General features: G+C 51.4%; 1 long non-coding RNA gene across 1 annotated transcript in view; it reads left to right on the top strand.

Annotated features, from left to right (window-relative positions):
* The window catches only part of LOC138847940 (uncharacterized), a 78,786-nt gene that overhangs the window by 35,772 nt on the left and 17,255 nt on the right, over positions 1–25,759 (top strand). Inside the window, exons 2-4 of the long non-coding RNA XR_011385810.1 lie at positions 14,305–14,526; positions 18,973–19,037; positions 20,686–20,852. This is a non-coding gene — a long non-coding RNA (uncharacterized lncRNA). The remainder of the gene's footprint in view (positions 1–14,304; positions 14,527–18,972; positions 19,038–20,685; positions 20,853–25,759) is intronic.

Here is a 25,759-nt window from a genome sequence, read left to right on the forward strand (position 1 = left end):
AGCCTCACTCAGAAGGGCCGTGGCGGGAAGGCATGGGTGCAAGGATGGGCCTTGGAGGACACTCACGGCTCAGTGACATCAGCACTCTGCCATGACCTAGGGCAAGTCCCCTCACCACCCTCTACAGCCTTGCTGGGCCCCCTCTGCCAGTAGGGATCTGTAAGCCCTATTTTTGCAAGGCCTGGGAGGGCCGTGGGGGTGTGGGTTTGCAGTGACCTGGGACAGTGTCTCGACAGACCTCCATCCCTTAAAGCAACAGACACAGCTGGGAGTGACAGACGGGGCTGCCGCCCCAGCTCAGGCACTTCTCAGCCGAGCAACCTACAGGGAGCCCCTCCTCCAGTCACTACAGAACGGAGCCCACCTCTTCCCAAGGCAGCAGCACGTGCACCCAGTGCACAGTAGGTGCTCAGTAGTGGTGCTGGAGTGCATGGACCTCACCCTGCAGGCAGCTGGACCGGGTGCCCGCACAGCCCCTGCTCCCAGCTGGGGCAGCTATGGGCCCAAGGGGGTGTTTCTGTCTCTCACCCATGGTGGGCTCAGCAGAGCAGCACTGAGACCCCCAGCATGCAGACAAAGAGCTGTTGTTGCTGCAGATCTAAAATCGCCATCTCTGATTGCTGCTGAGCAAGCCGGCCGCAGCCGCCCACTTCCCCATCCAGTTGGGTCTATTTCAAGAACGCGCTGATTAGTGCTGATTGCGCCATGATTATGAGGAGTGCACCGCCCAGCCCCCTCCCCAGGCTCTGTGGGGAGCTGCTCCCCCTCCGAGGCCCTGGCTGTCACCCAGGGGCCACTGACCCAGGGCTAGGATCCGCATTCCTCCGCCAGCCCCTACAGATCACTTCCCCCTCCCAGGCCTCTCCCTCCTCTGCTAAAGCCTTCCAGTCTCAGGGAGGCAGAAACAGCGCAGTGCCCAGGCTCCGGGTCACCGTGACCAGTCGTCGGCTGGAGGAACACTGTACACGTGTGTGTGCACACATGTAAACATGTGTGTATGCACAGTGCATGCCTCTGGCTGCACTTGAGGCTGCCCTCGGCAGGTGCATGGGAGCCTCCATAGCCAGGGCTTCCCCTCCCTCGGCCACAGCGCTGGCCTTGAGCGCTGGCTCACATGCAGGTCCCACCACCGTGTTGGAGGTGTGGCTTTTCACCTGTTGGGGCAGTGTGGTGTGACTTGCCCAGCACCCCCGACAGTGGTGGGAGGACCTGAGGAGAGGTCAGTGTGCGGCCACCACCCCGCAGCCCACTCGGCGCTCCCTGGGAAGAGAGACAGCCTACCGGCAGCCATGCTGTGGATCCTCCTGTGCTTGCCTTGGTGACCCCTTGGGGCCCTGCATCTTCTCTGTGAAATGGGGGTGGCTCAGGGCGCCCCAGTGCCCTGGTGGAGGGACTCGGGATAACTGGGAGGCACGTGCTTCTGGACTTGATGCACAGAGGTCAGAATCAGCAGTCCTGTGGGGGCACAGTCACTAGGTGACAGGGGTCAGTGGTTCTCCTTGGGGAAAGCCCCCTCCCCCCGCTTGCCCCCCAAGCCATAAACCCAGCCATCAGTCATTCCTGCCCCAGGCTCCCCACTCACCTAGCTGCTGCCATCCGACCTGTTTGCTGTACAGTGGAGCCCCTTGCTGGCACCCCCCCCCCCAGCCTGAGCCCCCCATCAGCCATGCCTGGACCACAGCAGGAGCCTCCTCACTTCTGCACAGCAGACAGAAAAATCTCAAAGTGCAAACAGAACACAGCCTGCCTTGCTCCCAGTGGAAACATCCAGGTGAAGCCTTGCACCTGTGGCCCACGAGACTCCGGCTCTCTCCCCTGCCCCTGTCCAGCCTCGCTGTATGCCACCAACTCCATCTCATGGCCCCTGCCAGAGGGCAGGTCCCTCCCCCTGCCCCCATTGCTAGGCAACAGCTGCTCACTTCTGAGGTAGCAGCCAGGGCTGAGCAGCAGAGGCTGCAGCAGCTGGCTCCATTCCTCCAAGATATGTTGTGGAAGCTGCTCCCGAGTCACTAGGGAATTGCAGCCTCCAAGAGCGGGTCTGTCCAAGGTCACTGAGATGCAAGTTAACACAGCCCGGTGCTGCAGTACCAGAGCTGACAGGACCCTCAGAAAGCCGGCGGGCACCCAGCACACAGGCTGTGTCCTGAATTCCTGAGCCCAGGGCAGACATGGATAAGTGATGACCGTGCACTCCACCAAGCCCAGGGCAGGCATGGCTAAGTGATGACCTTGGTTACACTCACTAGGCAAGAAGAGAAACTTTGATTTCAGATAAGGAGTAGGCTCTCATTTGTGTTAGAGAAATATTTCATTACCTTTTTTAAAGATTATTTATTTATTTGAGATAGTCACACACAGAGAGAAGGAGAGGGAGAGAGAGAGAGAGAGACAGAGAGAGAGAGTAAGTCTTCTAACCGCTGGTTCACTCCCTAATTGGCCACAATGGCTGGAGCTGAGCTGATCCGAAGCCAGGAGCCAGGAGTTTCTTCCAGGTCTCCCACGTGGGTGCAGGGGCCCAAGCACTTGGGCCATCTTCTACTGCTTTTGCAGGCCATAGCAGAGAGTTGGATTGGAAGTGGAGCAGCCAGGACTAGAACCGGCGCCCAAATGGGATGCCGGCACTGCAGGTGGCTGCTTTACCAACTCCACCACGGCTCCAGCCCCTCATTACTTGTTAATGGATCATTAAAAACACTTGCAAGTTGTCTGTGTAATTTGAGAAAATGATAAAGTGTCTAGCTTATATGACACTATATAGGATGTGCAAGATCAAAATCACAGAGCTAGAGAAATTATGCTTTTCTATTTTATGATCAGCATAAAGCAGTGTTCTGGACTTCAGGCTCTGAAAGAGAAAGAGCTAATAAGAGTCTTCACTGCAGCACACAAATAAGCTGTCCTGAGGGGTGGCGAGGTGAGGAATGTTGGCAATTTGGCCAATTTCATTTCTTTTCTTGATGGCAGGATTGGATCATTGGGAGGCACTGTGTGAAGGAAAACATTGTAACTGCAAATCATGTATTTTTGAGAAACAGTGAAAAAAGAAAACCATTCAAATCATCATAGTTGCTATATCAACTTCTCTGTGCTATGGAACTCCAAAGTGTAATGACTGGGCCAAGTGAGCACAATGAATTAAGAAAAAGAAAAAAAAGCAAAAGAGGCCACACAAACAAGAGAAACACAATTTCCAGTGCTTCCTTGGTTATATGTAATCCATGCAGCATACATGTAATAAATGATTCTCTGGGTTTTTAAAGCCATATTTAAAATTACAGTAAATTCAATATGCCCAGAGATAATTATTCTTCCATAATGAATAATAATTGTTGTGTGCTGGTCTTACATAGCCACTTTTCTTTAAAGAACTGATAATCTCTGTATTTCTATTATGCTTGTGTGTTTCTATTTGTGATTTTGTGTTTATCCTACTTTTTAAAAAAAGATTTATTTATTATTTGAAAGGCAGAGTTTGAGAGAGAGAGAGAGAGAGAGGTCTTCTATCCACTGGTTCACTCTCCAAATGGCCACAGTGGCAGGAGCAGGGCCAATCTGAAGAAAGGAGCATCTTCTGGGTCTCCCACACAGGTGCAGGGGCCCAAGGATGTGAGCCATCTTCCCCTGCTCTCCCAGTTCATTAGCAGAGAGCTGGATTGGAAGTGGAGCAGCCAGGACTCGAACTGGTGCCCACATGGGATGCTGGCACTATAGGTGGCAGCTTTACCTACTATGCCACAGTGCCGGTCCCTATCCTGTGGTTTTAAAAATGAAATGATAGGGCCGGTGCCATGGTGCACTAGGTTAATCCTCTGCTTGAGGCATTGGCATCCCATATCGGTGCTGGTTCTAGTCCCGGCTGCTCCTCTTCCAGTCCAGCTCTCTGCTATGGCCTGGGAAAGCAGTAGAAGATGGCCCAGGTTCTTGGGCCCCTGCACTTGTGAGGGAGACCAGGAAGAAGCACCTGGCTCCTGGCTTCGGATCAGAGCAGCTCCGGCTGTAGCGGCCATTTGGGGAATGAACCAACAGAAGGAAGACCTTTCTCTCTCTCTCTCTCTCTCTCTCTCTCTCTCTCTCTGTTTGTAATTCTATCTGTCAACTAAATAAATAAAAATCTTAAAAAAAATGAAATGATGACATATGCCTGTTGATGCCATTCAAGTGTATCTGTGAGTCTAGAGAAAGCACCAGTGAATGTCAGCTGGGCCGTTCACTCACTACCTGTGTTGCCTTGGTCGGGTTACCTAAGTCCTTGGGCTTCCATGTCCTCATCTGTGAAATATGAAGATGACAATTACAGCCATTGGGAAACATATTCTGTAATTTATATAACACTGTGATTTTTAGAATGTCTCTGGATTCTGTGGAATTTTTTGCATCAAGGCGTACAGTGGAGCAGGTATTTAACCAACAGGGAAGATGCCCATGTCTCATTTTGGCCTGCTTGATTTTGAAGCCCAGCTTTGGCTTCTGGTTCTGGGTTCTTGCTAATGTGCACCCTGGGAGGCGGCAATCCTGCTCTGGTCCCTGCCACCCACAGGGAGACCTGGATTGGGTTCCTGTCTCCTGACTTTGGCCAGACCCAGTGCTCAGCCATTGTGGACATTTGGAAGAGTAAATTAGCAAATGGGAGCTCTCTTTGTCTCTCAAATTAAAAAAAAAAAGTACAGTAGTAAAAACCTGCGCCCTCCCCATCCCTAGCCTTAGCTTCCTTTGTAAGCATCCTTCTTCTCTCTCAGTGCTCTATGCACCAATAAGGGGTCTGAAGGAGGAGGAACTTTGACCCTGCCACTCACCCAGGAGCAATCTGTGATGCACCTGTCCATGTGCACGGATCCTTGAAAAAATGTCTTTCTTTTTTTTTAAGATTTATTTTATTTATTTGAAAGAGTTACAGAGAGAGGTAGAGACAGAGAGGTCGGTCTTCCACCCGCTGGTTCACTCCCCAGATGGCCTCAATGGCCAGAGCTGCACCAATCTGAAGCCAGGAGCCAGGAGCTTCTTCCAGGTCTCCCAAGTAGGTGCAGAGGCCCAAAGACTGGGGCAATCTTCTACTGCTATCCCAGGCCATAGCAGAGAGCTGGATTGGAAGAGGAGCAGCCAGGACTGGAATCGGTGCCCATGTGGGATGCTGGTGCTTCAGGCCAGGGTGTTAACCCACTGTGCCACAGCGCCGGACCCGAAAAAATGTCTTTCTTCATAAGTGATCTTCATGCTAACAGCTTGAAATGGATCTGATGTAAACAGCTTGTTGGATCACCAGAGCTGCAGCTTGGTCTGCAGACGCAGTATTTACTGATGGTTTTTCAAACTGTTTTCACTGCTGAGGGTCCACATTCATGGCCTGCGTGGCCCAAGTGGGTCTTCATGCAGTGAGTTTACCCTCAGCTGTGACCATCTTGTAAGAGGGTACAGCTCAGTCAAAGGCCTAGATGTTTGCTTGGAAGGTTAAATCTGACTTGCTCCTTGGATTTATTTGCAGGAAAATTGGCCTTTAAATACATCTATGCTGGGACTGGCGCTGTGGCGTAGTGGGTAAAGCCACTGCCTGCAGAGACAGCATACCATATGAGCATCAGTTCGAGTCCCGGCTGCTCCACTTCTGATCCAGCTCTCTGTTATGGCCTGGGAAAGCAGTAGAAGACGGCCCAAGTCCTTGGGCTCCTGCACCCATGTGGGAGACCAAGCTTCAGACAAGCACAGCTCTGGCCATTGCAGCCATCTGGAGACTGAACTAGCAGATGGAGGACCCCCCCCCCCTCTGCCTCTGCCTTTCTGTGACTCTGCCTTTCAAATAAATAAATCTTTAAAACAAAATGAGCATCATACTTGGGCAAGTGTTGTGCTACAGCATGTTAAGCTGCTGCCTGTGATGCTGGCATCCCACATGGGTGCTGGCTTGAGTCCTGGCTGCTCTACCTCCAAGCCAGACCCCCTGTATTCTGCCTGGGAAAGCAGTGGAAGAGTTTCCAAGTGCTTGGGCCCCGGCTACCCATGTGGAAAACCTGGATGAAGCTTCTGGCTTTGGCCTGGCCCAGCCCCAGCCACTGCAGCCATTTGGGAAATGAACTAGTGCCTGGAAGATATCTCTCTCTCTCTCTCTCTCTCTCTCTCTCTCTCTCTCTCTCTCTCTCCTTTTCAAATAAATAAATCTTTAAAGAAAATCTCTGCATGGCACCATCATACTTTTTCTTAGTTATTTTTAATCTTCAATATTATGACTTCATAGACATTTTTTTCCCTCCATCTACTTGTAAGAAACATTTACAGGGAAATTTCATGTGTTCCTTTTTGAATTCAAAGAGCAATTTTGCTATAGGCATCAAGTGGATGAAATATGAACTCCTGAGATTTATGACGAGAAGCAAAGTGTCTCAGAAAAATTTCTGATAAAGACATTTCAAATGGAAATTCATAATTCATTGTCCTAGGAAGACAGTGTTATTTCAATTTTAGATCATTGTGTTCTGGGTATTGAAATATTCTAGATGGGCTTCCAGGCACTCACTGTAGGTTTTTATCTCTATCCATTCTTTTGAAAAATTCATTTTATCTAAGAGAAAGAGTGAGAGAGAGAGAGAGATCTCCCCTTTGTGGCTCCCTCTCCAAATGCCTGCAATGGTTGCAATGGCCAGGGTTGGGCCAGGCTAAAACCAGGAGCTGGGAATTCAATTCAGGTCTCCATGTCAGTAGCAGGGACCCAAGTACTGAAACTATGAACTGCTGTCCCCAGGGTGCATGTTAGCAGAAAATTGGCATTTGGAGTAAATTGGAGAGTCAAATGAGATCCTCTGATAAGAGTCCCCAGCAGTCTTAACTGCTGAACCAAGTGCTTACCTCCCTCTATGCTCTCCAATATTGTTTTCAAATGCCAGCAGTGGCCCACTTCTTCAAACTAGTACCTCTATAATGTGAGCCTCCATTCCTCTTAGATGAAGGGGCATCTGGTTTACCGAGTAGCCATTAGATGCTAGGTCTTCTTTAATCCACGTAGTAATATCACCAGCAGGGTAATGATTGTCCTCATTATATGTGTGATACTTTCAAAGAACAAATTGATGATTTCACCTGACTTCTTTATTGCTTTTATAGTCTCTGTTTCATTTATTTCAGCTCTAGTCTTCATATTTGCTTCTTCCTGTTGGCATTGGTTTAGCTTTTTCTTCTTTTATTTGTTTTTTCTCTCTCTTTTTAAAGTGTTTTTACCTTTAACTTTCTCCTTTAGTGTTGCTTGTGCTATTCCTGCATGTTTTGGTATGTTTTGGTTTTATTCTATCCATTTCCCAGTATTTTCTCATTTCCTTTGTGATTTTTTCCTTGGCACACTGGTTTGTTTCAGAAGTGCATATGATCTTCACAATTTTTTGGATTTCTCTGTTTCCCTACCGTTATTGATTTTTTTTTTTTGGACAGGCAGAGTGGATAGTGAGAGAGAGAGAGACAGAGAGAAAGGTCTTCCTTTGCCATTGGTTCACCCTCCAATGGCCGCCGCGGCTAGTGTGCTGCGGCCAGCGCACCGCGCTGATCTGATGGCAGGAGCCAGGTACCTATCCTGGTCTCCCATGGGGTGCAGGGCCCAAGTACTTGGGCCATCCTCCACTGCACTCCCTGGCCACAGCAGAGAGCTGGCCTGGAACAGGGTCAACTGGGACAGAATCCGGCGCCCCGACCGGGACTAGAACCCGGTGTGCTGGCGCCGCAAGGTGGAGGATTAGCCTAGTGAGCCGCAGCGCCAGCCCCGTTATTGATTTCTAACTTCATCTTATTGTGGGGGAAAAATTGCTTTGTATGATATCTATCTATTTAAATTGATTGAGACTTAATTTGTGACCTGACATTTGATATATCCTGGAAAATGTCCCTTGTGTACTTTTTTTAAAAAAAAGATTAATTTTATTTATTTGAAAGAGATACAGAGAGAGAGAGAGAGAGACAGAGAGACACAGAGAGACAAAGAGACTTAGTCTTCTATCTGCTGGTTCACTCCCCAAATGGCTACAACATCCAGAGCTGGACCAATCTGAAGCTAGGAGCCAGGAGCTTCCACTGGGTCTCCCACATAGGTGCAGGGGCCCAAGCACTTGGGCCATGCTCTGCTGCTTTCCCAGGTACACTAGCAGGAAACTAGATTGGATAGCAGCCTGGGCTTGAACAGGCTCCCGTATGGGATGCTGGCACTGCAGGCTTAAAAGCTGCTGCGCCACAGTGCTGGCTCCCCCTGCTGTACTCAAGAAGAATGTTGTGTTGTTCTTGGGTCAAGGGTTCCACATGTGTCTGCCATTTCAAGTTGATTTAAGTCTTCTATTTCCTTACTTATCTTCTGTATGGTTATTTTATTCACTATTTACAATATAATATTGAAATGTCCAACTATATTCATATACTTTGATGGTATTGTCAAAAATGTGTTAATAACTGTTATATCTTTTTGCTATAGTGAATATTTTATTAATTTTTAATGTCCTTTGTTGCCTATAAATTTTTTAGATTTAAATTCTATCTTGTCTGATATGAATACAGCCATCCACTCTCTTTTGGTTGCTATTTATATGGAAGTTCTTTTTCCTGCTTTGTTCTTGAAATCTCTTGTGTCTTTCTATCTAAAGTTAGTCTCCAGTGGGTAGTGTGTAGGGGGATCATATTTTTTTATTTATTTTTTTCAATCTCTGTCATTTAATTAGATCAAGCAAACACATACGGAGGAATGTGAGAGAACATGTGGTACTTGTCTTTCTGGGTCAGGCTTATTTCACTCTACATAGTGTCTTCCAGTTGCATCCATTTTGATGCCAATGGCAGAATTTCATTCTGTTTTCTGGCTGAATAATATTCCATCATCATATGTACACTTTCTTTATCCATTCATCTGGTGATGTGTTCCTTGGTTGATTCCATATTTTGCCTATTGTGAATAGTGCTGCTATAAACACGATGGTGCAGATATCTCTTTGATACAACATGTTCACATTTTTGGGTATATACCTTGTAGTCAAGTGCTGGATCATATGGCAAGGCTATTTCTAGCTTTTAGAGAAATCTCCATGTTGTTTTCCACAGTGCCTGCACTAATTTATATTCCCACCAGTAGCGTATGAGTTCCCCCTTCTCCACATCCTCACAATCCTTTGTCTCTATGTCTCTTGGATAATAGCCATACTGACAGAGATTAGGTATATCTTGCAGTTTGCATTTGCATTTCCCTAAAAGCTAGTGATGTTGAATTTTTTTTCAAATATTTGTTGGCCAATTGTATTTCTTCTTTTGAGAACTCTGTACTGAAGTCTCTTGCCCATTTCTTAACTGAATTATTACTTTTTTGTTGTTGCTGCTGTTTCTGAATTTTTTGAGCTGCTGATGTATTCTAGATATTAATCTTTTGTCTGATAGGTAACTTGCAAATATTTTTCCTATTCTATTGGATGTCTTTTCACGCTACTCACTGTTTACTTTTCTATGCAGAAGCTTCTGAGTTTGATATAATCCCTTTTTTCTAGGTTTTCTTTTGTTTTGTTTTGTTTTTTTTCATTTTTTGTTTTTGCCTATGCTTTGGGAGTCTCATACAAGAAGTCATAATCTACATCAATGTCTTGTAGCACTTTCAACTGCATTTTCTTCCAGCAATTTCATAGGCTCAGGTCTTAAATGTAGGTCTTTGATTCATCTTGAGTTGATTTTTGTATACAATGAGAAATATGGATCTAATTTAATTCTTCCACATATATACATTCAGTTTTGCCAGCACAATTTTTGAAGAGATCATCTTTTTTCCAGTCTATAGTCTGGCCACTTTTATCAAAAATCATTTGGTCATATATACGTACTTTAATTGTTGGGCTCTCTATTCTGTTCCATTGATTTATGTGTCACTTTTTATGCCAGTACCAAGATGCTTTAATTACTATATCATACTGATTGAGGAAAAGCTGAAAGCATTTCCCCTCAGATTTGGAACAAGACAAGAATGTTCATTTTCACAACTCTTTTTCAGTATAGTACTGGAAGTATTAGCAAGAGCAGTTATGGAGGAGAAAGAAATAAAGGACATCAAAATTGGAAAGGAAGAAATAAAAACATTCAAGTTTACAGATTTCATGATGTTGTACATGGCAAAAACCTAAACATTCCACAAAGAAGCTGCTAGAACTGATAAACCAGTCCAGAAAGTTGTAGATTACAAAATAAATATACAAAAATCAGTAGCATTTTTATATACTAATGATGAACTCAAAGAAAGAGAAATCATGAACGAATCCCTTTCACTATAGCTACACACAAAAAATCAAATACTTAGGAATAAATTTAATCAAAGAAGATGAAAATCTCTACAACTGTTACAAACGTTGATGAGGGGCGCCGGATTCTGTCCCGGTTGCTCCTCTTCCAGTCCAGCTCTCTGCTGTGGCCCAAGTCCTTGGGCCCTGCACCCGCATGGGAGACCAGGAGAAGCACCTGGCTCCTGCCATCAGATCAGCGCGGTGCGCCGCCCGCAGCGGCCATTGGAGGGTGAACCAACAGCAAAGGAAGATCTTTCTCTCTGTCTCTCTCTCTCACTGTCCACTCTGCCTGTCAAAAAACACATTGATGAAATAAATCATCAAGGACACAAAAAATGGAATGCTACTCTTTGCTCATGAATTAGGAGACTCAGTATCATTAAAATAACTATCCTACCTAAAGGAATCTGCAGATTCCATGCAATCTCTATCAAAGTACCACTGAAATTCTTTACAGAATCAGAATAAAAAATCCTAAAATTCATTTGGAATCACAAAAGACTCAGAATAGCCCAAGCAATCATGAGAAAAAAATATCAAACTGGTAGCATCACAATACAAAAAGCACATGTTTATACATTAGGTGCCTAAAAATGTAAATTAATAATTCTTCTAAATTTAGTAGTCTCTTAAATTATGTAGAAAACAAAAGATGGAGTTGTGAACCATTGTTATAATAGCATTAGCTTTGATAAGTGCCATCTATGTGCCTTTCCTGAGATCTTCATTTCTTACCCTATGGGACTCCTTTTAAAATTTTTTTTTTTTGACAGGCAGAGTGGACAGTGAGAGAGACAGAGAGAAAGGTCTTCCTTTTGCCATTGGTTTACCCTCCAGTGGCCACCGCCGCTGGCGTGCTGCGGCCGATGCACTGTGCTGATCCGATGGCAGGAGCCAGGTGCTTCTGCTGGTCTCCCATGGGGTGTAGGGCCCAAGCACTTGGGCCATCCTCCACTGCACTCCCAGGCCACAGCAGAGAGCTGGCCTGGAAGAGGGGCAACCGGGACAGAATCCGGTGCCCCGACCGGGACTAGAACCCGGTTTGCTGGTGCTGCAGGTGGAGGATTAGCCCAGTGAGCTGCGGCGCCAGCCTGTTTATTGATATTGGTATTTTTGTTCACATATCATTTGCTTGATTTTCTCTGCATATTCCTTTAGTTCTCAGAATATCTTTAAGACAGTTATTTAAAAGTCTTTGTCTAGTATGTCTGGCACTAGATCTTTTTTAGGGTCTGTTTCTATTTGCTTTATGTATGTGTGTGTACATGTGTGTGTAAATTGCTGTTATTGTGGGGAGCAGCTCGGACTAGACTAAGTTACTGGAATTAAGACTTATTCTATGCATCTGCTCTCCTACAATATGGCGCTGGGAGAGGAGAAAACAGCTTCTACCCAGCTGCCTCCAGTTCAACCAATAAACTGTAGGACTTGCTCCTGATTGGAGGAGAGCAGCGTACTCGGCGTGTGGGCAGCCGAGTTGGGATTGGCGGAGGAGGACTATAAAGGAGGAGAGAAACGGCATGCACCAGGAACATCTAAGGGGAACATCTGAGGGAACACCTGTGCAGCCCCCGAGAAGAGCCGGCCGGCGGTGTGCCGCTCCCCTGCGGAAGTGGGGAAAGCGGCCAGGGGGAACTGCCCTTCCACGGAGGTGGAAGGGATAGTAGCCAACCCGGGAAGAACCAGCAGCAAACCCGGGGAGGGCCGAGCAGATGAAAGAACAGCGCAGGGTCCTGTGTCGTTCCTCCACGAAGAGGGGGAGCGACATAATGGTGCCGTGACTCGGATAGGAAACCTAGAACGGATAGGAAACTTAGGAGGGAAGAAACGGAAAGAACTGGGAAAATACCGGAGAGAGAGACTAGCAAACAGCCTAGGGAAAAGCCGGACGAAAAGGGTGCCGGAAGAAGCTATTGAAAGCCTAGGCATAGACTCGGATACGGACTACGGGGGGAAGCTGGGAGAAATCTCTAAGGTCGAAAGCGAAAGTGAAAGCTAGAACAAACAGACTCGGATGCGGACTGTGGGGAGAGGCCAGGAGAAATGAGGGAGGAATATCGTTGGAGGAAAGCTTGGGGAAACATACCGGGTAGAGAAAAATGTTAGGGAAATTGAAGCCGCGGGGGGCAGGCCAAGGCGGACACGAAAGCCACTTTGGGATTCTCAAGTTAGCCCGGGAATAGGGGGCGAAAAGTTGAAACCAGAAGCTGAGATGTAAGCCAGATTGGGATCCGTCTGATTAGCCCGGGGAGCAAAGGACGGGAAGCCAAACCGTGGGGCGGAGACGTACGCTGGGTTGAATTCGCCAGGCTAGCCCGGGGAACTTAGATTGAATGCTAGTGGCGGACACGTAAGCTACGCTGTGTTACTCGCGGAAGCCGCCGTGCGCAGAGAGAGCGTGCGGGGCACAAGTAGATAGGGAACGGGGCTGGCGTAGGCCGTGGTTCAGACGCGAAAGGGTTAAGTGCGAGACCGCGGAGCGCGCGAAGCCAAGCCGCGCAAAGCCGAGCCGCGCAGATGAGGCGCGGGCTGAAGCTGCGCGGAGCCATGAAGCTGCCGGCAGCGCGAGGCGCCGGGAAGCTGCGCGGAGCCGTGAAGCTGCCGGCAGGGCGAGGCGCCGGGAAGCTGCGGGGATAAGAGAAACAGAAGCTTAGAAGTAAGATGAGAGAAATAGGAATGCTGGAAGATAGAAGTAAAATGGGAGAAATAGGAATGCCCGGAGATAGAGAAATAGAGAAATAGAAAGGCCTCCCTACAACACTGCAATGTGAGAGCTTGGATTCGGTCTGCCTGATTAAATGAGGCGATGAGCACCTGGGCGGCTAGCAGCTTATGCGCCGCAGGTCACCGAAGACAGGCACGAATTAACATCAGTAAGGCTTCCCCACAATGTAACAATTAGGAGGCTTGGATTCGGTCTGCCTGATTTAAGGCGGTAAGCACCAGCAAGCAGCTCGACCAAAGCATGAGCTGCAGGTCACCGAAGATAGGCACAAACCAACACTAATAAGTCTCCCCCACAATACGGCAATGAGAAGGCTTGGATTCGGTTTGCCTGATAGGTTTTGTAAGCACCTGCAGGCAGTTCTAGCAGAGCAGAGCATGCGCTGCAGGGCACCGAACACAGGCACGCATCAGCGCCTAAAAACCTCCTCACAACATGGCGAAGAGAGGACCCGGATTCGGTTTGCCTGATAGGACTTGTAAGAGCCTGTGGCAACTCTAGCAAGTAGAGCAGAGTGTGTGCTGCGGGACACCGAAGACAGGCGCGTATCAACGCCAAAAAAATAAAAAGAAAGGGGGATCTGTGGGGAGCAGCTCGGACTAGACTAAGTTACTGGAATTAAGACTTATTCTATGCATCTGCTCTCCTCTGTGGGGAGCAGCTCGGACTAGACTAAGTTACTGGAATTAAGACTTATTCTATGCATCTGCTCTCCTACAATATGGCGCTGGGAGAGGAGAAAACAGCTTCTACCCAGCTGCCTCCAGTTCAACCAATAAACTGTAGGACTTGCTCCTGATTGGAGGAGAGCAGCGTACTCGGCGTGTGGGCAGCCGAGTTGGGATTGGCGGAGGAGGACTATAAAGGAGGAGAGAAACGGCATGCACCAGGAACATCTAAGGGGAACATCTGAGGGAACACCTGTGCAGCCCCCGAGAAGAGCCGGCCGGCGGTGTGCCGCTCCCCTGCGGAAGTGGGGAAAGCGGCCAGGGGGAACTGCCCTTCCACGGAGGTGGAAGGGATAGTAGCCAACCCGGGAAGAACCAGCAGCAAACCCGGGGAGGGCCGAGCAGATGAAAGAACAGCGCAGGGTCCTGTGTCGTTCCTCCACAAAGAGGGGGAGCGACAGTTATAAATATATATAAATTATTATATATATTTTGTTTTTATATTAATACTATATATGTATGTATGTATGTATCTATGTATATTAAGGGACCATATTTTCCTGCTTCTTTGATGCATCATGATTTGTGCTGGGTTAAATGATGTAGTAACTCTGGAACTCAGATGATCTCCCTTCTCCAGGGCTTGCTTCATCTTCCCCCATCTACCTGCTCCTGTCAAGTGTGTGAAAGCTACTTCAGGAACGCAGTGCAGTTGCTTGCCATGGGACTGACTGTGAAGCATGGGCAGCTGCTACCATGCTAAGACTGAAACTATCCACAGCTCACCATCCAAACCTGCTGCAGGAGACTCCTGAGTGCCAAAACAGATCCATCAGATTCCTCCAGTATAAATGATGTGTAGGTAGGCAGAGATTTCTCTTGTTCTTCCTACTCTGCTGTCTTCCCAGAATCCTCTGCCCCATTGATTTTTCTAACAATTCAATTTGATATATTTTCAGCCTTACAGCAAAGCTACAATAGTATGAGAAACTCCCCCCAATGCTGTCTTAATTCATTTTTGCTCATATAACAGAATATATGAGACTGGATAATTTATTTGAAATATTTGCTTCTCAGGGCTGCACTGTGGCATAGCAGGTAAAGCTGCCGCCTGCAGTGCTGGCATCCCATATGGGGTGCCAGTTCAAGTCCCGGCTGCTCCACTTCTGATCCAGCTCTCTGCTATGGCCTGGGAAAGCAGTGGAAGATGGCCCAAGTCCTTGGGCCCTGCACCCACATGGGAGACCCTGAAGAAGCTCCTGGCTCCTGGTTTCAGATCAGCCCAGCTCTGGCCATTGTGGCCAACTGGGGAATGAACCAGTGGATGGAAGACCTTTCTCTCTCTCTCTCTCTCTCTCTGCCTCTGCCTCTCTGTAACTCTGCCTTTCAAATAAATACTGTGGTACCCCAGAGATTGGCACTGGCATCTGGTGGGGGCCTTCTTATGGCATGGTGACGTGGCAGAGAGCATTCCATGGTGACAGGGCTACTAATGCCATCATGGAGCCTCACGCTCCTGATCTCATTAATCTCAAACACCTTCCTAAAGTGCCAATTCTAACATATAAAATTGGAGATTAAATATCGAACATGTGAATTTTAGGGGATATGCATAAATCATAGCATGGATTTTGTTTGGATTCATCAATTGTTTATATTTGCATTTTATGTATTACCTCCCCACATATGTTATATTTTATGAATATTTTAAAGTGAATCGGGGATACCATGCCTTCAACATTTTAGGATATACTCATATTTCCTGTGGAAAAAAATACTCTTTTATAAAACCTCAGGACATGGATCAAAATCAGAAATTTAACATTGGGGCCAACATTGTAAAGTCACCAACTATGACAATGGCATCCCATATGGGTGCCAGTTTGAATCTCGGCTGCACCACTTCCAGTCCAGCTCCCTGCTAATGGCCTGGGAAAAGCAGCAGAAGATGGTCCAAGGGCTTGGGCCTCTGTACCAACATGGGAGCCTGCAAGAATCCCCCAGCTTTGGTCTAGCCTGGCCCTGGCTGTGTGGCTCTCTGGTGAGTTAACCGGTGCATGGAAGATCTCTCTTTGTCTCTGTCTCTCTCCATCTCTCTGTCTCTGTGTGGAACTCTGGCATTCAAATAAGTAAATAAATATTTTTAAAAAGAAATTTAACATTGATAAAATGGTATTCTTGTTCTAATTTTATTTACTTATTTGGAAGGCAAAGTGATAGAAAGATCTTTCATCTGTTGTGTCTGCAACAGCCTGGACTGAGCCAGGTTGAAGCCAAGAGCCAGGAACTCCATCCAATTCTGTGTGAGTAGCAGGAACCCAAGCACTTGGGCCGTCCTCTGCTGCCTCCCAGAACATACATTTGCAAGAAATGGTTGGAAACAGAAGTGGGACTTGAAGCCAGGATTCCAATATGAAATGTGGGCATTCCAAGTGGTGGCTTAACCCATTGTGCCACAAACACCCACTCTGATAAAATGGCTTCCTAATCCAAAATTTACACTGACATTTCATCAATTGACTAATATTTGTCTTTGCAGCAATTTCTTCCACATTTAAGCATCCAGTACAGAATCATGCAGAGCATTTTATTTATTTATTTATTTATTGACAGGCAGAGTGGACAGTGAGAGAGACAGAGAGAAAGGTCTTCTTTGCCATAGGTTCACCCTCCAATGGCCGCCACAGCCGGCGCGCTGTGGCTGGCGCACTGCGCTGATCCAAAGGCAGGAGCCAGGTACTTCTCCTGGTCTCCCATGGGGTGCAGGGCCCAAGCACTTGGGCCATCCTCCACTGTACTTCCCTGGCCACAGCAGAGAGCTGGCCTGGAAGAGGGGCAACCGGGACAGAATCCGGCGCCCCGACCGGGACTAGAACCCGGTGTGCCTGCACCACTAGGCAGAGGATTAGCCTAGTGAGCCGCAGCGCCGGCTGGTATTGCAGTCTTTTTTAAGATTTATTTATTTGAAAGGTAGCATGACAGAGAGAGATTGGGGACACAGAGAGATCTTTCGTATGCTGGTTCATTCCCCAGATGGTTACAGCAGCCTGGATTGGGCCAGCCCACAGCCAGGAGCCTGAAACTCCACTCAGATCTTTCACATGGGTGGTAGAGGCCCAAGTACTCGGGTCATCTTCTCCTGCCTTCCCAGGAACGTTGGTGGGAGATGGAATTGGAAGCAGAGCAGCTGAAACTCAAGCTGGCAAAATGATAGGGGAATCCTAGGTTGCCAGCGCTGTGCCAAAAGGCTGGCCCCACAGTATTGCGTCTTTTTTTTTTTTTTTGACAGGCAGAGTGGACAGTGAGAGAGAGAGACGGAGAGAAAGGTCTTCCTTTTTGCCGTTGGTTCACTCTCCAATGGCTGCCGCAGCCAGCACGCTGCGGCCAGCACATTGCGCTGATCCGAAGCCAGGAGCAAGGTACTTATCCTGGTCTCCCATGGGGTGCAGGGCCCAAGCACTTGGGCCATCCTCCACTGCACTCCCTGGCCACAGCAGAGAGCTGGCCTGAAAGAGGGGCAACTGGGACAGAATCCGGCGCCCCGACTGGGACTAGAACCCAGTGTACCGGCGCCACAAGGCAGAGGATTAGCCTATTGAGCCACGGCGCCGGCCAGTATTGAGTCTTGATTACAATACTTCCAGTAAGATCTATTCAGAAACATTAAGTCCTCCAACCCTATCCTGCCCTTTCAATCTGGTGTTGGATATTCTAAATCCTTTGCTTTTTTCATATAAATTTTACAGAGTACTTATCACTCCACCAAGCCCAGGGCAGACATGGCTGAACGTTTTCTTGTCTGCTCCAACCCTCGCTTCACTGAAGCAGAGACGAAAGCCCTGGGAGAGATGTTGGGATTGAGATGTGAGTCAGTCAACCCTGAGGCTTAGCTCTGGGTTGTCCTGCGTAGCTGTACACAAGCAGGCTGGCTTTGGTGACATGAGCCCTGCCCCTGAAAGTGAAGTGGGGGCATGGGGGCAGGCACCACAGATTCTCCCTGCATCCCCTGTGCATGGAAGCCCCAGCCCCAGAACACCTGCCTCGGTTGCTACTCAGCATTCCCAGGGTCTCTGCATTCCTGGGGCAGGTGTTTGCCCTGAACAGCTTCATCCTGTGGCAAGAGGGAAAGGTGGTGGCTGGTGGGAGGACAGGTCCCAGCAAGAGTGGGAAGGAGTTGGCACCACCTGGCCACAGCGGGGTGCGCTGGCTGTGAGGTCCCAGTCTGCATCCTGCTCACCCTCTCTGTTTCCTCTCCACCGCCCTCCTCCAGCTCTGCCTCCCACCTTGTGTGAGGGGAATGCAGCCAGGGCCCATGCACTGAGCCTCCCTCTCTCGCCTCCTCCTCCCAGCACCCACCTGGCCCTGCTGCTGGGCTTCTGTAGTCTGCCCAGTGGGTGGGAGCCCCTGCAGAGAGGGTTGTGGCTTAGGTGGCTCCGTTCACCCAGAACGCACACTTGGTGCTTTGGTGAAGGACCTGGAGCTGGTGCTCAGTGTTACTGCATGAACAGATGAACAAGTGAATCAAAGTGAAGGAGTGAACAGACATAACCCCATGCCTGCTGGATCCCCTGAAAGACGGCAGGGTGGTAGTGGTGCAGGCATGGAACCCCACAGCCCCGTGCCTGCTGGATCCCCTGAAAGACTGCAGGGTGGTGGTGAGGCAGGCATGGAACCCCACAGCCCTGTGCCTGTTGGATCCCCTGAAAGACAGCAGAGTGGTAGTGGTGCAGACATAGAACCCCACAGCCCCGTGCTTGCTGGATCCCCTGCGAGACGGCAGGGTGGTGGTGGTGCAGACATAGAACCCCACAGCCCCGTGCCTGCTGGATCCCCTGCGAGACGGCAGGGTGATTGTGGTGCAGGCATGGAACCCCACAGCCCCGTGCCTGCTGGATCCCCTGAAAGACGGCAGGGTGGTGGTGGTGCAGACATGGAACCCAGAACTGGGAGGCGGAGTCAGTTGCTGGCTGACTGCAGGCTGGGGCTGCCCTCCCATGCCAGGCCTTAGGCTGCTCACCTGCCCAGGGAGGAGGTGCTACAGCTTAGAGCCCCTGTGTGTGCTTCACTGTGCCTGGGCCCCCAGCCACCTGAAGCTGATGGGGGGAGAGGAGGGGCTGGGGGACTGGGTCTGGAAGGCGCACAGAACTGTGTGCCTGGTGGGTTCAGGGGAGGACGGTGGAGTTGGAGAGAGCATCCTGCAAAGATTTTCCAAACAGGAAGGCGGGATTTAAAATGCAAAGTTCCCAGAAAATGTACATGTGCTGTGCACGTGCACACACAGTACATGCTCACGCCTTGTCTTCCCCAGCCTCTGTCTCCCGTCCACCCACAAGGCGGTTCTTCAGGGAGAAGCTGCCGCCCTGCCCTTACCAGGTGCATGCAATCTTACTCCTGGCTTATGAAGGACCCACAGGGAGGAGTGCAGGCGCCTTCAGCAGTTGCTCCACACTCAGAGCTGCACGCTTCTCTGGTCTAGGAGAGGCTCGGAGGGTGCGAGAGCCCGCCTGCCCCACAGCTGTGCACCTGTGAGTTCACACATCCCAGCTCATACACCTGGGCACCCGACACACACGCATGGGGCATGCACCGTGAGTGATGTCAGCCCCCACGTGAGGAAGAAGCCCCCAGGAAGGCTATCTTCCACCTCAGAACCAGGGCATATCGGTGCCACCAAGGGGACAGAACCCAGTCACCCCAGCTGTCAACCTGAGTCGTATCTAGAAGCCCTCCCTGTGTGCAGGGGCAGGCACATGGACCTGTGCAAGGTCACTCTGTGTGGAGGGGCAGCACAGGGACCTGTGCAAGGTCACTCTGTGTGGGGGGCAGCACATGGACACATGCAAGGTCACTCTGTGTGGAGGGGCAGGTGCACGGACCTGTGCAAGGTCATTCTGTGGGGGGGGGCAGGGCCAGGTCTGTCTTTCTCCAAGCGACTCTGAGTAACTCATCAGCACTGTGATGCTGTCAGCTGGGACGGCTAATGGAGTTAGAAAGTGTCAAACTGAAAGGAGTAATTGTCTACTTAAAAAAAAATCTAGTTAATTAGCATAATTGGGAGTAAAAGGGCCATGTTCCTCTCCCAGTGTTGGGGTGCATTGCCTGAAGGTGCGTTCTGGGTCTCTGGCAGAGTCAGCCACTCAGCCAGGGGCTGGGGTCCCCAGGTCAAAAGGAAGACGGAGAAGGTGGGAGAGGCACGGTGTGGGTGCACCCAGGAGATGTCAGTTTATGCACGATGCACCCCTGTCTTCCGGCAGCGACTGTTCGCCTGTTCATCTTGGCAACTTTCCAGCTACCCTTTGATGTGTGTTTAAGGAACACCTGCTGGGAAGGCAGCCAGCGTGTGTTCTCAGCCAAAAAAATTTTTATTGAAGTTTGCAGAGCATACTCCCCCCTCCAATGCGCCCACCTGTCCCTACTGCCAAAGAGGTTTTCTTCTCTGGCTGTCAGGGCAGGATGAGAGCTTGTCCTCAGTTCCATGCACCGGGATGGGGGACCTTCAGGGCACCGGGCACAGCAGAACTCATTTGTTAGGTGGCCCAGAATCACAGCTGGTGGCAGTGTCTGCTTCTGGTGAGTTCAGGAGGCTGGGGAGAGGGAAGCAGCCCTTGCTGTTCACTGGCAGCGTTCCAAGACTCCCCACACCCCCACTCTTATTGGCACCATTGTTTAGAAGGTTGTTTAGGAGGTTAAATAATTGATTGAGGATCCCCCTGCTAGCAACTTGCAGAGCAAGGATTTAAATGCATGAAGCCCACATCCAGGGTTCATGTCCTTAAGCCTCCGAGTAACACTGGAGACTTATTTGCGATGAACCACAGAGCATGAGAGAAGGAGAGGGATGGGTAGTCAGCATCTGATGTGTGGAGGGCCCTGGCCTCAGCACCAAGGCTGGGTGGCAGCCAAGACCCAGTCCCTGCCACTGAGGCCCCTGCAGGCTGGAGCGGCTCCTGGGCTCTGGGTTCAAATCCTGCTGTTTTTCAGGTGTTGCCCAAGTGTCTGAATGTGGGCTTCCTTCTTCCAGGCCAGCTCTCTGCTGTGGCCAGGGAGTGCAGTGGAGGATGGCCCAAGTCCTTGGGCCCTGCACCCTCATGGGAGACCAGGAGAAGCACCTGGCTCCTGGCTTCGGATCAGCACAGTGCGCCGGCCGCAGCGCTCTGGCTGCAGCAGCCATTGGAGGGTGAAGCAACGGTAAAGGAAGACCTTTCTCTCTGTCTCTCTCTCTCACTGTCCACTCTGCCTGTCAAAAAAAAAGTGACTTTGTATTCATTGTCTCCTGTAAACAAATGATCCCTAAATGTAGCAACTCAAGACCAGGAGCACATAATTTTCTAATTTGAAGCTTCTGAAGACAGGAGATCTGTAGGGAGCTTGGCTGGGTGGTCCTGGCTAAGGGTCTCTCATGAGGCTCAACTGAGACCAGGGGAATCTCCTCCCCAGCTCACCTTGGCTTTGGTCCCTCACCATGTGGACCTCCCTGGAGGGCTCCCTGTGTTGTGGGGCCAGGGAGGGAGAGACTTCCCAACAGCAGCTACGGTGTCTTCTGTAACATAACCTCAGTAGTAACACCCCACCAGCCACCTCAGCCCTGCTCTGTTGGCCGTGCTGACCAATGCTGACAGTGTGGGAGGAACCATGAGGGTAGGAATGCAAGGAGGTGGGGTTACTGAGCCAAGGCCCCTGTGGGCAGCAGGATGGGGAGCCCAGGGGGTCCTGGGAGCCCGGGTACACCTTAGAGCTGCCCCCATCCACAAGTGGACTGGTTCCCATCCAACAGTTACCTGGCAGTGGCCCAGGGCGCCTCCATGGGCATTCATGCCAGCATGTTCAGCTTGCCCTGTGCACACAGCAGTCTTGACAGGTGGTGCCCATGGCAGGCAGCCTCACTCTGGCCCCCATTTCCTGGGCTGTCAGGGAGGTGCCAGCCCTTGCCTGGCAGAGGGACCATGCAGCAGTTCCCCTGGCCCACAGGAAGTGCTCCGCAAAGCAGAGGTGATATGGCCAAGGTGATTGGTCATGCCGCTAGGTGAGGGTGAAGTGAGGCGATGGCAGCCCTGCTTTTGGTTGCCAGGTTCCCTGATGCTCATTCATGTGCTCAGCTTGTCCCCTCTCAGACCCCAGACAAGAACACTCCAGAAACACATGCCCTGGTGCTCAGCATACCCAGGGACAGCCGGGGTGGCAGCTGATGGCTCAGCAGCCCTGGGCGCACAGGGCCCAGTGAGCACAGAGTGGTGTTGGCACCTTGGACAGCTCCTGAAGCCTAGGCCTGGCATAAGCCCACTGCACCTGCTCTGTCCGCTTGGTTTGCAGCTCTTCTGTCACTGCCCTGGCATCCTTGGTCACCTTTGAACAAGAGGCCTGGCACCTCCGTCATGCACTGGGTGTGGGAACCACAGCAGCACTCCCTCCCTGCCGAGGACCTCTGTTCCCCCTTCCAGGTCCGCCCTCTCCTGGGGCCCGGTGGCTCCAGCTCTCCCCTGTCCAGGGAGGGCCACACCTACAGGAGCCCTTCTCCTCTGTGTCCTATGGGGTTCAGCCAGTGGGAGGCCTGGCAGGAGAAGAGTGGGCACTGAAGGCCAAGGGTGACCCCCCCGCCAGCTCCCTCTGGCTGGGTCATGCAAGAGTCCTCCAGGGAAGCCACAGTCTTCTCGCCCTTGCCCAGAGCCCCAGCCACTGTCCCCTGCTCGGGTGACGACTCCTGACCTGGGTTTCTGCCCAGGGTTGCTGCACTGATGCCTCACCACTTTTGGTGCCCTCTGTGCACCTGTCAAAACAGCTGCTGTCTCAGACATGGGCACCTCTTGCTTCCCACCAGGACCCCCTTCCCTGATGCCCTCTCCCACGGCTGGGTGGGAAGGGGGGCAAAAGCCTGCAGGTGACAGTAAAGCCCCTGTGCATGGCCAGTGCTGTGCAAAGCCATATTCCCACCCTTGGTTTCCTGGCTCTAATGGCCAGTTGCTTTTAACTGGTATCCTAGACTGCCACAGGCCTGCCTGCACATGCACACACACATATGTGCATGTGCACATGCGTACACACACATGTACACACACATGTCCATGTGCACCCATGCATGTTTACACGCACACACACACACTGCTCCTTGGCTGACAGTTCTCCTGGAGAAGTTCAGACAACCAGAGAGAGCTCTAGCTGGGGGCCTCTGGCTTTGGGAGTGAGATGTGGAGCCTGAACTGCTCCCCAGCTTCTGGCCTCCAGCCCGGGGGGACGCAGGCAGCCAGCTGTCTGTGGAGGGTGCCTCCCCTCAGAGCAGGTTCCCTGAGGCAACAGCTTCTAAGCCCAGACCTGAAGGGGCTGAGGCAGGAAGGTCCACATGGCTCCATGCCGGTTTTGTGCCCCAAGCACAAGTACGTGGAGGGCTGGTGCCACTGAGACAAGGTGGGCTCAGGGATGGGGCCAGACAGAGCCTCGCTCTCCACTGCAGAATCACTCTGGCCACCAGGGAAGGGGAGACCGGGGCGTGGGTGTTGTGGCACAGCAGGCTAAGCCGCCGCATGGCACCCCCATGTCCCATATCAGAGTGCCTGCTCTGAGTCTCAGCTGCCCTGAGCTTTGAACCCAGCTCCCTGCTAATGCACCTGGCAGGCAGCAGGTGATGGCTCATGTACTTGGGTCCCTGCTCCCCTTGAGAGAGACACGGATGGAGCCTGTCTCTCCCTCTGCCTCTCACGTGAATAGATACATCTTTCAGAAAAGAGAATCAAGTAAGGCGGGGATGAATGGATGAGTGAGGAATGAATGAATGAGTGAGCGAGCATCCTCAGACCTTTTCATGAGTTCATCTTGACCGCTCCCTTCAGTAGAGAGAGAGGCAGGAGGAGGAGGAGAAGCCGGCAGTGTGGAGCGGGGGCCCAGCAGGCAGGCAGCCGGGCCTGCTCTGCTGCTGCACAGCCCCAGGGAGCCGCTGTAATCGCAGCCACCAGGAGAGGATCAGAGCGGGCGGCACTGTTTTCCCTCTGAGGGGGTCCCCAGCCAGCTCCTCTGATCCTCCTTCAGCCCCCTGGGCTGCTGCCCCCACCCCAGGCCACAACAGGCTCCCAACAGCTGACCTCGCAGAAAAGAGAGCAGGCACTGGACAAACAGCACCCCTTGGAGGTGAGGCGGGCCCCAGGCCCTGGCCTGCAGGTGCCTGTGAGCTCCCACAAGGCCAGAGCATTTGTTCCTGTGGATTAAGTGTCTGCTCCCTCTCCCGCCCTGGCTCTGGCACCTGCTCCTTTGTCTGCTGATCCCTCTCCCTCTCCCTCCACCTCCCTCCCTCCCTCTTTCCCTCCTTCCCTGTCTCCCTCCCTCCCTCTCTTCCTCTCCCCAGTCCTCTCCTTCCCTCTCCCTCTTTCAATTGCAAACTGAGGAGGTGAAGGGAGGCAGAAGGCATGGAAGCCGGGCAGCCCAGGAGAGAGCCAGTGGCCCTGCCCACGCTTCCGGTCAGTGTCTCCCTGGACCCCACAAAGGTCCTGCGTCGCAGGTGCTAGCTACGGGCTTACCTTGCAGAGCTGGACAGGGAGGCTCCGAGAGTTTTTGTCACCTGCCCTGGGCCCCGTGAGCTGAGTCCAAGTTGGTGTCCAGGAGATGAGGAGCTTTTGTTTGAGCAGATGTGGTGGCGAGAAGAGGAGATGCAAAGCTTTATTTGAGTAGGGGCCAGGGATGCCGGAGAGCGAGCTGGCTGGTGGAAGGCAGTCCAGGGGTGTTTGTATATCCTGTGCCTCCTCTCCAAACAGCAAACAGTGCTCACACATTGGCTACTAAGAGAACAGGGATTTCAACGGAATTCCTTCTAAGTTGTTGGTGGTGAAATTCTGTCTTGCAGTCCATTGGCAAACAGATGACTGGACTTGCATCCTGTTTTGTTCCGTGTGTGCGTGCTGGTAGGGAACCATGACATGGTGTCAGAGGCCTGAGCCTGGTGGAGGTCGTCCGACTGCTGCTGTTCTTGGGCTCTGTCAGCAGAGAAATCACGGAGCTGAACTGTGCGTCCCTGTGTGCATCGGCCATGCCTGTGTGCCCTCGCAGTGGTCGGGGCTGAGTGTCCCCAGGCTGGCCAGGGCTGTGTGCAGCAGTCTGTGCCCAACAGGGTCAGTGCGGGGCAGCCTGAGGTCCCTGACACCTGGGAGAGGGATGGCTGTGGGTGAAGGAGCCTGGGCTGCTCCTGTCTGACCCCAGAACTCCCTTGGGGTCCGGGGTCCAGGCCTGGCTTAGCTCCAAGGACCCTGGTCTCCCCACTCAGCGATGCCATGAACAGGTCCAGGTGGGGCCCTGTGAGCACTCAGACACCTTCTGCCCTAGGGTCACCCCTAAAGTACCTGCCTGGTCTGCCAGAGGCTTTTTTTATTTATTTATTTTTTTGACAGGCAGAGTGGATACTGAGAGAGAGAGACAGAGAGAAAGGTCTTCCTTTGCCGTTGGTTTACCCTCCAATGGCCGCCGCGGCTGGCACGCTGCACTGATCCGATGGCAAGAGCCAGGTGCTTCTCCTGGTCTCCCATGGGGTGCAGGGCCCAAGCACTTGGGCCATCCTCCACTGCACTCCCTGGCCACAGCAGGGAGCTGGCCTGGAAGAGGGGCAACCGGGACAGAATCCGGCGCCCCGACCGGGACTAGAACCCGGTGTGCCGGCGCCGCTAGGCGGAGGATTATCCTAGTGAGCCGCGGCGCCAGCCTATGCCAGAGGCTTTTGACCATAGGGGTAACTTCACCAGCTCTCCCCAAGTAGCCCAGTGTCCCCAGGGTCTGGACCTGAGCCTGTGGCTGACAGTGAGCAAAGACAAGGTCCCTGCTCCCCAGGAGCTCCGGCCAGGCTGGGGACAACACCCACCACAGACGCTGAGCACTGTCACACGTTCTCCCAGCAACCTCTTCAGAGTGAGTTTAGAAGTTGTGCAAGCCGAGAAGGGACGCCAGGGCCCTCGGGGTGCAGGGAACAGCCTGACCCGGCGGTGAGCCTGAAGGTCACAAGGTCACGGTGTGGCCAGGGGACTGGCTGGGGGGCCGAGGGGCAGGAGCAGGCAGAGCACCCACGGGTCCTCCGTTCCCGCCTGCCCACTGTCTCTGCAAAGCACCCCATGCTGGGCTGCTGAAGC

Source organism: Oryctolagus cuniculus, unplaced genomic scaffold (assembly GCF_964237555.1).
Source record: "Oryctolagus cuniculus unplaced genomic scaffold, mOryCun1.1 SCAFFOLD_55, whole genome shotgun sequence".
NCBI classification, from domain to species: domain Eukaryota; kingdom Metazoa; phylum Chordata; class Mammalia; order Lagomorpha; family Leporidae; genus Oryctolagus; species Oryctolagus cuniculus.